This window comes from Stegostoma tigrinum, chromosome 1, assembly GCF_030684315.1.
Source record: "Stegostoma tigrinum isolate sSteTig4 chromosome 1, sSteTig4.hap1, whole genome shotgun sequence".
Classification (NCBI taxonomy): Eukaryota; Metazoa; Chordata; class Chondrichthyes; order Orectolobiformes; family Stegostomatidae; genus Stegostoma; species Stegostoma tigrinum.
Window position 1 is genome coordinate 52158548 of NC_081354.1, and position 12112 is coordinate 52170659.

At 41.5% G+C, this 12112-nt stretch overlaps 1 protein-coding gene across 4 annotated transcripts in view; it reads right to left on the minus strand.

Annotated features, from left to right (window-relative positions):
- Positions 1-12112, minus strand: part of fbxw7 (F-box and WD repeat domain containing 7) — a 327970-nt gene that overhangs the window by 269590 nt on the left and 46268 nt on the right. For 2 of the 4 annotated variants that reach the window (XM_059645305.1, XM_059645306.1), the window contains exon 2: positions 619-690. The exons of the other annotated variants lie outside the window; for them this stretch is intronic. The gene's annotated coding sequence lies outside the window, so the exon portion shown is untranslated. The remainder of the gene's footprint in view (positions 1-618; positions 691-12112) is intronic. 4 annotated transcript variants of the gene reach the window in all.

Here is a 12112-nt window from a genome sequence, read left to right on the forward strand (position 1 = left end):
ACAGACTTTGAGGGAAACAATATACCAAATACAACAAACATGTTACATTTCAATATTTATTCTGACTAGATCAGAAAATGCTTCAAATAACTGAAAAAAGTATAACAAGTATTTCTCCAATGATGATAGCGCATCGGATTTCAGTTGAGCACAATGCACACCTCCTAAGTAAACTGACATGACTTCTTAGCAGATGGGCATTGCATTAACTTTTTTTTAAACCAGCCCAGGAATTGAGCTGGTTTCATTCAGTTTGAGGTGACATTTCTGAATTTGGGACCCACATCAACACCCCAGCCATAAAGATATTCATGATGCATGAATATTTAAGGATATACATTTCAATTTCCACTTATCTTTTACAGGAAATTGCAGAATATTTGCAATTGTAGCAAAAATCTAAGCTAAAATCTTGACGTAAACATTTTGTGCATACAGTGCGAAAATAAAACACAAACTACAGCACGTCTTTGAACTTGTTTTGAGTTTTCACTATTGCTGCCAAAGCTAATTCCCAAACTATCCCCTGATGAAATACACGCAAATGGTCAGGTAACAGCTTGTTTTGGAGGCAGACTTCCACCATGAACACAAAGTGCCAAGATTGGAGTTTCTTACCTACGGTCAGCATCAAAACCTCAATGCCAAGAAGCAAATCCAGTGAAAAACAAGTTGGAGCATGGGGGGAAGCTAGGGAAGAGGAAAACAAAAAGAGTTTAATTTGAAAAGTTCACCTGTTTGGCAGATCTGCGCTCTCTGCTAATACTTGAGCAAAGTGCTTGCGAGGTTACTGTTAATACAATGTAGTAAACATAGTAAACACAGTCACTTTACATTCGGTTTTATAACAGTTGGACTGCCCAAGAAAAGCACCGGAGAAGTGTACCATTTGCCAACATTAGTACTCTCTTCTATTATAATTTCAGTAAATGTTCCAGTTACTAAGACTCACCATGTTTGTTTCTAAAATGACTACTTTGGCTCTTGCATATGCAAAGGGGAAAATTGTTCATAAGCAATGTGAAATAACACAGCTACTGAAGAGTAAAATATTTTATCAAGACCCAATAGGCTAGGTTACAAAAACAGCTGATCAAATTGCTAATTATTTTTTAAACTCAAAAAAAATTGAAAAAGTGGCTTCAGAGATTCTGATACTGTTACCAGTTATGGGTTCTGAAAATACCACTTTCACAGAAACTGCTTTTTAATTGCCTGAATCAGATGAACTTGAAAAATTTGAATGAAAGCACCATTTCACGGTTCAATTCTCACACATGGTTTACTACACTGGAGTAATTTTTTTATTAGAACAAATGCAACAGTTGGTACTGGAGATATTGCTCAGCACCTGATGGCCTGGGGCAAGACTGAACGTGGCCCTTGTGGTTCAGAGGTATGGACACAATCACTGTGCTACAAGAACCTAAACATCATCCGTGTACATTCATGCAAAATCTTCATCTTTAAAATCTTTCAAGATTTGAACAAGTTGTGCTCAGCAACTGTTGCAGAGATTGCAGAATGGCGACAGTGTATTGTCTCAAATTGTGAATTAATTTAAATTAGTTCATATGTTTAAGTTAAAAAAAAACTAATTTTGATCATTCTTTGAAATATGGATGGATCATAAGAGTTAAAATATACAATCAATAACTCCTTTGTCATTATAGGCATAAAGACATTTAATCTAAAAGAAAGCCAAATAAGCATGAGATTAGCATTAATGCATCTCCTACTGTGATTCTCAACCATTATCAGTTGCCACTTTTAAATAGTTTCAGACCATCATTCTAGTACAATGCACAGCATTGAGAAATGAAAAGAAAATGGGGTAAGAGGAGAAAATTACAACTTATTCTTCACTGTATAGCCTGTGTTCGATTCGTAACATTTTTCTCAGTGACATCGGTCATAAATTTCAGCATTGGTAAAAGCAATTTTTAAATCTGCTTTTCACATAATGAGTTGTCATGCATAACTTTCCTGCTGATCTTCAACAACAAAATGCCATTCATTATCTCACTTGAAAGTATTAAAGGCAACACACAGAATATACACATGAAAAACTGACTTTTGGTGACTTGCATTAGAAATTCGGCAGAGTATTTTGATGATGTGTATCATCTTGCAGGTTGCAAGATTTTGGAACATAAACTTCCACCTAAGACATTATTTATAAAATCATGCACATTAATTGGTGCTTTAAGCATTTTAGTGGAACCTGATACAAGTATGCCAAATGACCAGGAATGAAGCATTGGATCTTATAGTCATTTAAGTCAAAAATAAATAAAACTATTGTATTTTAATAAAGTATCCCATCCAACATACAACTTTTCTGGTCTACCTAGTTATGCTACATAGGAAACTAAAGTATTATACTAAAAGGATTATGACGTATATTTTGATTGCAAGAACTGTAATACGCAGAAGGTTTGCCAACCAGTATAAAGCTCAGCCAAATTGAACACAGCCAAAATGAGGTTAGAGACAAGAAAACTGCAGATGCTAGAATCCAGACAGACAAACAGGAGGCTGGAAGAACACAGCTAGCGAGGCAGCATCTGAAGGAAAGGAGCAGTCAACGTTTCAGGTATTTCCCTTCTTCAGGACCGGATGGGAGGATAGGGGTAGCTGCAGATAAGGGAGCGGGGGTGGGGGCGTGGAGGAGAAGGGGTGGGGTGGTAATGGTGGTGATAAGTGTCTGGTTGCTGGCTGGGTGGAATGGAAGGAAGGCGGTGGTGCTGGAAGGGGAGCCAGGAGATGGGTGGGAAAGTTCTTTGAAATTGGAGAACTCAATGTTGGGTCCTCCAGGCTGTAGTATGCCCAGGCGGAAGATAAGATGTCGTTCTTCAAATTTGCGTTGCGAGTCACCGCAACACTGGAGGCGGCCAAGGACAGACATGTTGGTGGAGGAGTGGGACGGGAAGTTGAAATGGGCAGTGACCATGTGGTTAGGTTGGCTGTTACAGGCCAGGCAAAGATGCTCAGCGAAACAGTCACCAAGTCTACATTTGGTCTCACCAATATAGCGAAAATCACACTGGCAGCACCGGATGAAATAGACTAGGTTGGAGGAGATTCAAGTGAAGCTTTGTCTCACTTGGAAGGACTGTTTAGGGCCCTGAATGGAGGTGTGTGCGCGGGCAGGTGTTGCATCTTTTATAGTTATGGGGAAGGTACCGGGTGCGTTGGAGTGGTTGGCGGGGAGTCTTGCGCAAATTAAGGAATGCCAAAGGGAACGGTTCTTGCGGAAGGCAGAGAGGGGTGGGGTCTATCTGGAGTTGGCAGAACTGTTTCAGGATGATACACTGGGTGCAGAGACTGGTGGGATTGAAAGTAACGACAAGGGGGAGCCCTACCTTCAGTATGTTTGGAGGGGTGTTGGTTAAGACCTGTGGAGTTGGGAATGGAGGAGGAGCATTGGAGGGTTGCCTGGATGACAGAGGGGAGGGAAAGAGAGCATTGCTTGAAAAAGGCGGACATCCAGGATGCTTGGGAGCCAGATGTCTGCCTTTTTCAAAAAACTTCTAGTCCCCGCCTCTGACTTGTCCATCCTCAGCCTCTTCCAGTATCACAGTGAACCAGAACACAAATTTGAAGAACACCACCTTATCTTCTGCCTGGTCCCCCTACAGCCCAGAGGACTCAAAACTGAGTTCTCCAATTTCAAAAAACCTTCCCACCTATCCCTCAGCTCCCCTTCCAGCCCCATCTCCTCCCTTCCATTCCACATTCTGACCCTTCCTCCCAGCCAACAACTGTATTAATCCCTCCCGTAAATCAACATGGTCATACCTACTTCTAGTGTCCACATATCAACATTTGGTCTCCACCCCTCACCCCACATCTAGTCCTGAAGGGTAATACCCGAAAAGTTGACTGCACCTTTCCCCAGATGTTGCCTGGCTGGCTGGGTTCTTCCAGACAAAATCAGCCTGCATTTCAAAATGATCAATGAACTGTGTTATTAGGAGTGAAACAGGGTGAAATGCGCCACTAGGAAGGCTAGTAATTACACAGTCACCTGTCCGGGGTGTGGAAGCAAATGATAAACCAAGTATGAGATGTGTGCTCAACCATAACATTAATGCATATGAAGTATTAGCAATTCTCACATTGTAGATAAGCATCAAGTAATGCAGGTACATGGAGTCAGTGCCCCACAATGTAGAAGCAGACCCTTTAGTCCACTGTGCCTATGCCAAAGAAACACAAAACTACACATTTGGGTGCATTTGGTTCACAACCTACTATGCATTGACATTTTAAGTGCTCATCCAAATGCTTAAATTTTGAGAGAATATCTGCCTCCCCCAGCTTCTCAGGTAGCACATTCCTTTTTTCAACCACCCTCTGGGTGAACAATGTTTTTCTCAGATCCCCTCTAAACAGATCCTTGAAAGTTGCCACCCAGGTTGACAGGGCTGTTAAGAAGGCATACAGCGTTTTAGCTTTTATTAACAGAGGGATCGAGTTCCGGAACCAAGAGGTTATGGTGAAGCTGTACAAAACTCTGGTGCGGCCGCGCTTGGAATATTGTGTACAGTTCTGGTCACCGCATTATAAGAAGGATGTGGAAGCTTTGGAAAGGGTACAGAGGAGATTTACTAGGATGTTGCCTGGTATGGAGGGAAGGTCTTACGAGGAAAGGCTGAGGGACTTGAGGCTGTTTTCATTAGAGAGAAGAAGATTGAGAGGTGACTTAATTGAAACATATAAAATAATCAGAGGGTTAGATAGGGTGGATAGGGAGAGACTTTTTCCTAGGATGGTGACAGCGAGCACGAGGGGGCATAGCTTTAAATTGAGGGGTGAAAGATACAGGACAGATGTCAGAGGTAGTTTCTTTACTCAGAGAGTAGTAAGGGAATGGAACGGTTTGCCTGCAACGGTAGTAGATTTGCCAACTTTAGGTACATTTAAGTCGTCATTGGACAAGCATATGGACGTACATGGAATAGTCTAGGTTAGATGGGCTTAAGATCAGTATGACAGGTCGGCACAACATCGAGGGCCGAAGGGCCTGTACTGTGCTGTAATGTTCTATGTTCTATGTAAACCACTTACCCCTCACCTTAAACAAGATCAAGGCTTATCTGCTTGCATTTCAAATTCCACGCTGGAATTTCTGGCATGAAAACAAAATACTTAATTAGTCCACTTCCACCACCTTCTAATGCACTGAGTTTGAAAGTCACACAATCATCAGGGCAGAAAAGTTTCATCTGTCCTAAAAGGACTACCTCTAAATTTAAAAACAATGCCTCTTAGATGTGGACTGGTCCATAAGAGGTCAAGACCTTTCCACAACCACCTTGTCAAGGTCACTTCACTGGTCGTCACTTCAATCAATTCACCACACATTCTTCTAAACTCTAGTGAAAACAAGATCAACCAGTTCAATACACCCCAAAAACATCACATTCATTCCAAGTATTAATCTACTGGACCCCCACTGAACTGCCTCTAACGTACTCACATCCTACCTTAAAATGTGAACAAAGCTACACATACGTTCAACATGTTGTCTCACTGATGCCTTGTGTAATTGAAACATAACACCCATGTGTTCAATTCCTGAAAATAAAGGATAGTATCCCATTGCAGGAACAGCAACTCATATTCCGCCTGGGAACCCTGCAGCCATATGGTATCAATGTGGACTTCACCAGTTTCAAAATCTCCCCTTCCCCTACTGCATCCCTAAACCAGCCCAGTTCATCCCCTCCCCCCACTGCACCACACAACCAGCCCAGCTCTTCCCCCCCAACCACTGCATCCCAAAACCAGTCCAACCTGTCTCTGCCTCCCTAACCGGTTCTTCCTCTCACCCATCCCTTCCTCCCACCCCAAGCCGCACCCCCAGCTACCTACTAACCTCATCCCACCTCCTTGACCTGTCCGTCTTCCCTGGACTGACCTATCCCCGCCCTACCTCCCCACCTACACCCTCTCCACCTATCTTCTTTACTCTCCATCTTCGGTCCGCCTCCCCCTCTCTCCCTATTTATTCCAGTTCCCTCCCCCCATCCCCCTCTCTGATGAAGGGTCTAGGCCCGAAACGTCAGCTTTTGTGCTCCTGAGATGCTGCTTGGCCTGCTGTGTTCATCCAGCCTCACATTTTAGTATCCCATTAGCTTCTTGATTACGTGCATGAACAACGTCATCTTTTTGTTTGTAAACTAATCCACCAGAACTCCTAAATACCTGCAGACCTTGGATTTCTAGTTACTTTGCACTTATTTAATATTTCGCAGTTTTCTTCTTCCTGCCAAAGTAAACAATTTCACATTTCCCAACAGGCTTGATTCTTACCCCATTTATATTCTTCTGCAAGCTCCTATCATCTTCATAACATACATTACCATACATCTTGGTGTCTTCTGCAAGTTGTGTTATAGTCCCCTCTAAAGTTGTTGATGTAATTTTGAGGGCCCAGCAGAGACACCTGCAAGGTTCCACTCATATCCTGCTGATAAGAAATACCCAACATATGCATACCGTTTTCAACAAGCTAGCCAATCCTCTATTGACACGCACGGGTTCTTGCTTACACCAGAAGCTTTTACTTTCTATAATTGTCTTTTCTGGCACTTTATCAAGTGCCTTAAGAAAACACAAACATAGCACATCTCCTGGCTCCACTTTATTTCACAGCACATGTTACCCATCTAATAAATCAGTTAAACAGGATTTTCCATCAGTACGATGTGGAGCTGGAGAAACACAGGGGGTCAGGCAGAGGAGCAGGAAAGTAGATGTTTCACATTTACATCATTTGTGAAGCCCAGGTGATTCTTCCCCATTATTTTGGGATTGTTGAAGATCTCATTACACACTTAAATGATCAATTCTAATATCTTTTCTATGACAGATTTCAAACTAACTGATCTCTAGCTGCCTGTTTCCTGCCTCCAACCCCCAATCCTTTTTCGATGTTTGCTACTTTCCATTCTGATGGAATATTTCCTAAACCAAAATCTATCTGGATTGGAGGCTTGACAGCTCACAGCTCCAGCTTGCTTAACCGCTCCATTAGCGATTGCAATTCCACTAATTACCACTTCTCCCTCTCACAGGGCGATTTACAGCCATTACTGGAATGTTTCTGCACCATCTATTGTGTCTCTAGAGGATCAACACTCAATTTACTTACATTTTCATTTCAAGTACAGTTGGTTCTGCTCTAACTCAATAGTTGTATTCCTGCACAACATACTGTTATAGAAAATTGCTACAGAAATAACAGGGTCTATGGGAAAAGCAGGGTTAAGGGCAGACCACCAAAAACTACTCAAAAAGCACCAAAAAGCTTAACACAAAAGGATAGCACAGTTTGAATAAAATGTTTAATACATACCTAAACAGTGAAATAAGTGAATTTAAACACCTTACTTTGAAAAAAATGTCAACATGACTTGATGGGGAAGGTGGTTTTGAGGTTGCTCTGTTGTTAATGCAGGGGCTAAGGGTTGTAATCACCATCACCACCACTTTCAGGTGCAATTGTGGTTGCAGAGTGAGGGTGAAAAATTGTTAATCCAGAAATAGATGGCCATAGTTTATTACCTGTTTTTTGAGAGTTGGCTTAAAAAAAGACACCTAGTTTTTGCTGCTTTGCCCTTTTCTTCTTTCATGAATAAGCAGTTTATAGGGTGTCAGATAAACATCTTATTCCATGAAATGCTACCCTGCTGCATTCTGCATTGCAATCGTTATCTTCGAAGAGCCCATGTGCTTCTCAGTTTCCCTCAGGGTAGAAAACAAAAGTGGAAAGCTCTCGTGATGTTGCATTCTGGGCTTCATCTTCAGTTTCCACTTCCCCCTTGGAGGAAATGCTCTCAAGAGATTGGTTTGGTGGTAGGATTGCCTTGAAACTGGGCAGCAATGACTAAAGATGATCTGTCAGTTGCTGCGATGGAGAGGTTTGGGGTGGGATGGGAAACAAGAGGGATTCCATTAAAATACGGAAACAGGCCAGAGAAGCAGCTCTGGGAACAGACTTAGCCAAGGACTCTTCCAATTGTGGAGAAGAGGATCCTCAGCATAAAAAGGAAGATATCTTGGAACACTGGTATAGAAAGTGACATCATATGATCAGATATATCGGAAGAAGGGATTGAAGTGCTCCCAGAATTAATAAAAAATATGACTTTCTGAAATAAATCATTCATGAGATTTGGTAGCCAGAGGCAAGGCTAGTATTTATTGCCCATTCCTAATTGCCCTTAAAGCTCATGATCTGTGTTCTTGAATCACTGCACTTTATGTAGCTTGGTGAATTTTCACTTCAGCTAGAAAAGAAGTTCCAGGATTTTGACTGAGCAATAGTGAAGCCATCTGCCACCTTTGTCCTTGTAGGTGACAGTGAGCAGCAATTTGGAAGATGCTATTAACAAGTAGTACTGCAGCACCTCAGATGACATACACTGCTGCTGCTGCTGTGAAAAGAATTTTGAAGGTGATGGATACAGTGCTGATCAGATTTTTATCCATGGATGATGCTATGCATTTTGACGCGTGAGCAAAGTACTGCATCGCATTCCTGATATGTGCCTTGTAGATACTGATCAAACTTTCAAGAGTCAGTAAGTGGATTAACTTGATACATAGCTCATGAGAAATTGAGAGGAATGGATGGAAACTTGAAGCAAAGGGCAATTTCTAAATCAGTCCAAGACAGGAAGTAGCACAAACATAATCTTGTACGTGACAAAGAAAGATCAAGTAGTGAACCCAAATTATTTGCTCTTCATTCAAGAGTTTAAAATTTAAAGAAAATCATAAGTAGGCTGAGAATTAAAAAGTAGCATTCAAAATACATAGTCTTTTTCTAGGCTATGAGCCACATTGGAGATAAGGACTACACATGTGGAAATCTAAAATGAAAAACAAAAGTGTGGTAAATGCTCAGCAAATCTGGCAACATTTGTGGAGAGGGGAGCAGAAATATTTCAGGCCAGAGCCTTCAGCATACACGTCCTAACTGACCTTATTCAACCAATCGCCAACCTGAAATATTCATTTCATTTGTGGGATGGGAGACAGCCAACTGATCGAAGTTAACAGCCTGGTGAAGGATTCAGATTTGCATTTTACTACAGATATCTATATGGTTTACACCATTATAGAGCTTAGCCACTGGATTACACAATGGATGTTATGTGGCAAATCTTTCTGGTGATTTCCTAACTTCAGAACAACATGGGCAAGTGAATCCATACCTGAACATGCTAAAGCAACTCTGGATGAAGTAACAACTTAAACTATAGATGTTTCACTAAGGGGAAAAGGGGACAAAAGTGAACAATTAACATTACATTTCTGCTCTGGTTGCTGTTCCAACTGCTTCAAAGTGGCTTAAATAAGATCAATTCCATCCACAATTTTCCAATAAAGACTTCAAAATACGATAAAATGTATACAAGCTCACAGTGAAAGTATTCCTTCATTTTTGGACACATGACAATCAGAAGATGAATCACACCTGAATTGATTGGTCTTGAAATGTCTAATTATAATTGAAACAGTATGTAACAAAGATCAAGATTCTCTTTACATAAAACATGATCATCTGATAGCCTACACTACTTAAAAAGTAAATTTAAAAAAACAAATATACTTCAACATATATTATAGCCAAATCCACAGGGGGAAGCAAATTTTTTGCTCTTCATGCCGAGTTTAAAACTTTCAAAAAATCATAAATCAAAGTTTATTTTTAAAATCATCTCAATACTTATACTTGCTGGCTTCTGCATGTTCAAATAAGTTAACAAAGTTTTATTTAGAAAAACAAGTGTAACACTTTTTACAAAGATGCAACATCCCAAATACTGCAACATAGAGACTAGAGTGGCATAAAAGATATAGGGAAGGGGGGGGTCTTGAAAACATTTGCAGTCCATAAGTAAAAGAATTATTAATTCCTTTGTTACTCTTGAAGTTCCAATGGGATTGTGGCAGTTTGTGAGCTGGTTGTCTTTCAGAAACAGGTCTTTTAATGGCAGTACTTTTCCAGAAAATAGCAAGAACACAACAGGCCAAGCAGCATCAAAGGAGCAGGAAAGATGATGTTTCAGGTCGGGACCTTTCTTCAGCAATGGGGGAGGGGAAGGGGCCTCTGAAATATAGAGGAGTGCGGGGGGGGGGGGGGGGGGTTGGTGCGAGCAGGTAGATAGTGGAGCAGACAGAATGGGAGAGAAGACGGACAGGTCAAAGGAGATGGGGATGAAGCTAGTAAAGGTGTGTGTAGGTATGTAGGGGTGGGGATTGGTCAATGAGATGGGAGGAATGGATAAGTGGGAGGGAAGATGGAGGTAGGGCTGAGGTGGGGGGGTAGACGGTCTTGTAATGAGGTCCAGGGTGGGGAGATTTTGAAGAAAGTTGTTTTTCATTCATTCGTGGGACATAGACCATGCATTTCTGCTCAATCCCAATTGCCTTGTGGTGATGGTGAGCTGCCTTCTTGAACTGCTGCAAATCATCTGGTTTGGATACACCCACAAAGCCATGAAAGTAGTTGTTCCAGGATTTTGACCCAATGACACTGATGGACTGAAGTCAATTGCTGAGTGGCTTGGAGGGGAATTTCCTGCCATGTTTACTTCTAGATGGTAAGTGTCATGGGTTTGGAAGGTGCTGTCTAAGCAGCCTTGGAGAATTTCTACAGTGCAACTTGTAGATGGTACGCAGGTACTGCTACTGAGTTGTGGTGATGGAGGGGCTGAATGCTTGTAGATGTAGTGCCAATCAAGTGAATTGCTTTGTCCTGATTGCAGTCAAGCTTCGAGTGTTATCGGAGCTGCACTCATCTAAGCAAATGGGGAGTACTCCATCACATTCACAACTTGCGCTTTGTAGACGGTCAATGAAGAGGCAGGCAGTGAGTTACTCACTGCTGATGCCTAGCCTCTGATTTGCTTGTCCAGCTGCAGTATTTATTGGCTAGTCCCTTTCAGTTTCTGGTTAACCGTTACACCTAGAAATTTTACAGTGGAGGATTCAGTGATGGTCATCCCATAATGTCAGGGAGTATTGCTGAAATTTTTATCGTCATTGAAGTGCCAGGCAATAACTGTTACTCGCTAGATTTCAGCCCAAAGCTAGATAATATTCAGGTTTTACTGAATTTGGATGTGGACTGTTTCAGTTTCTGAGAAGCCAAATAGTGCTAAAGTAATACAATCTTTATCAAACTCCCCCACCTCTGACCTTATGATGGAGGGAAGGTCATTGCTGAAACAGCTAAAGATATTTGGCCTTAGGACACTCGTGGATTTCAGACAGAGGCTTCATGGAGGTGACATGACTCATCAACAACCACAACCATCTTGTATCCATCTTGTAATTGCCTGTGGAACGCAACCAGATTGCAAGTAAGGTGCCTCACAGCCATTTAGAAAGTGTTTTGGCTCATATGGGTGTTTCCTTCTGAACAAGTCTCTTGTACTACATCAGCAGATTGTATTAAAGATTAATAACCATATATTACAATCCAGTTGGGTCAGTTGGCTGGACAGCTAGTTTTGCAATGCAGAGAAACAGCATGGGCTCAATTCCTGTACCAGCTGAGAATGCCACTAAGGGCTCTTTCTCAACCTCTGTGTGGTGACCATCAGGTTAAACCAGCAGCTCCATCTCCAATGAAAGAGCAGACCTATGGTCCAGTAGAACCATAGTGACTTTACCTTTACTGCAACTTCATTGCCCATCCTAAACTTGAACAGGCATAGCCAAATTAAAGAGATTGCCCATTCGTAGCAGGACTTAAAGCCAACCTACACAAAAACATGTTTAGTGGATCAAATAAAAGAAAGAAAGACCAGCTTTTATGTAAACCTTGCAATATTTCAGCTCTTTACAGACAAAGAATTATTTTTGAATTGTTAACATGGAGAAGCAACTAGCAATTTTCACAATATCCCTTTCAGTTACAAAATAAATCACATGCAAAGATAACGTGTTTGTTGAAGGGCAAAAGTGTCAACACAGAATGGGCAAAACAATACCCCGTTGTTCTTTAACAAAAAAAAGTCACTGGGCATTTAACATTCACCCGAGGTGGCAAATGGGCTAATGTTTAATCCCTGTTTCTGAAACGTCT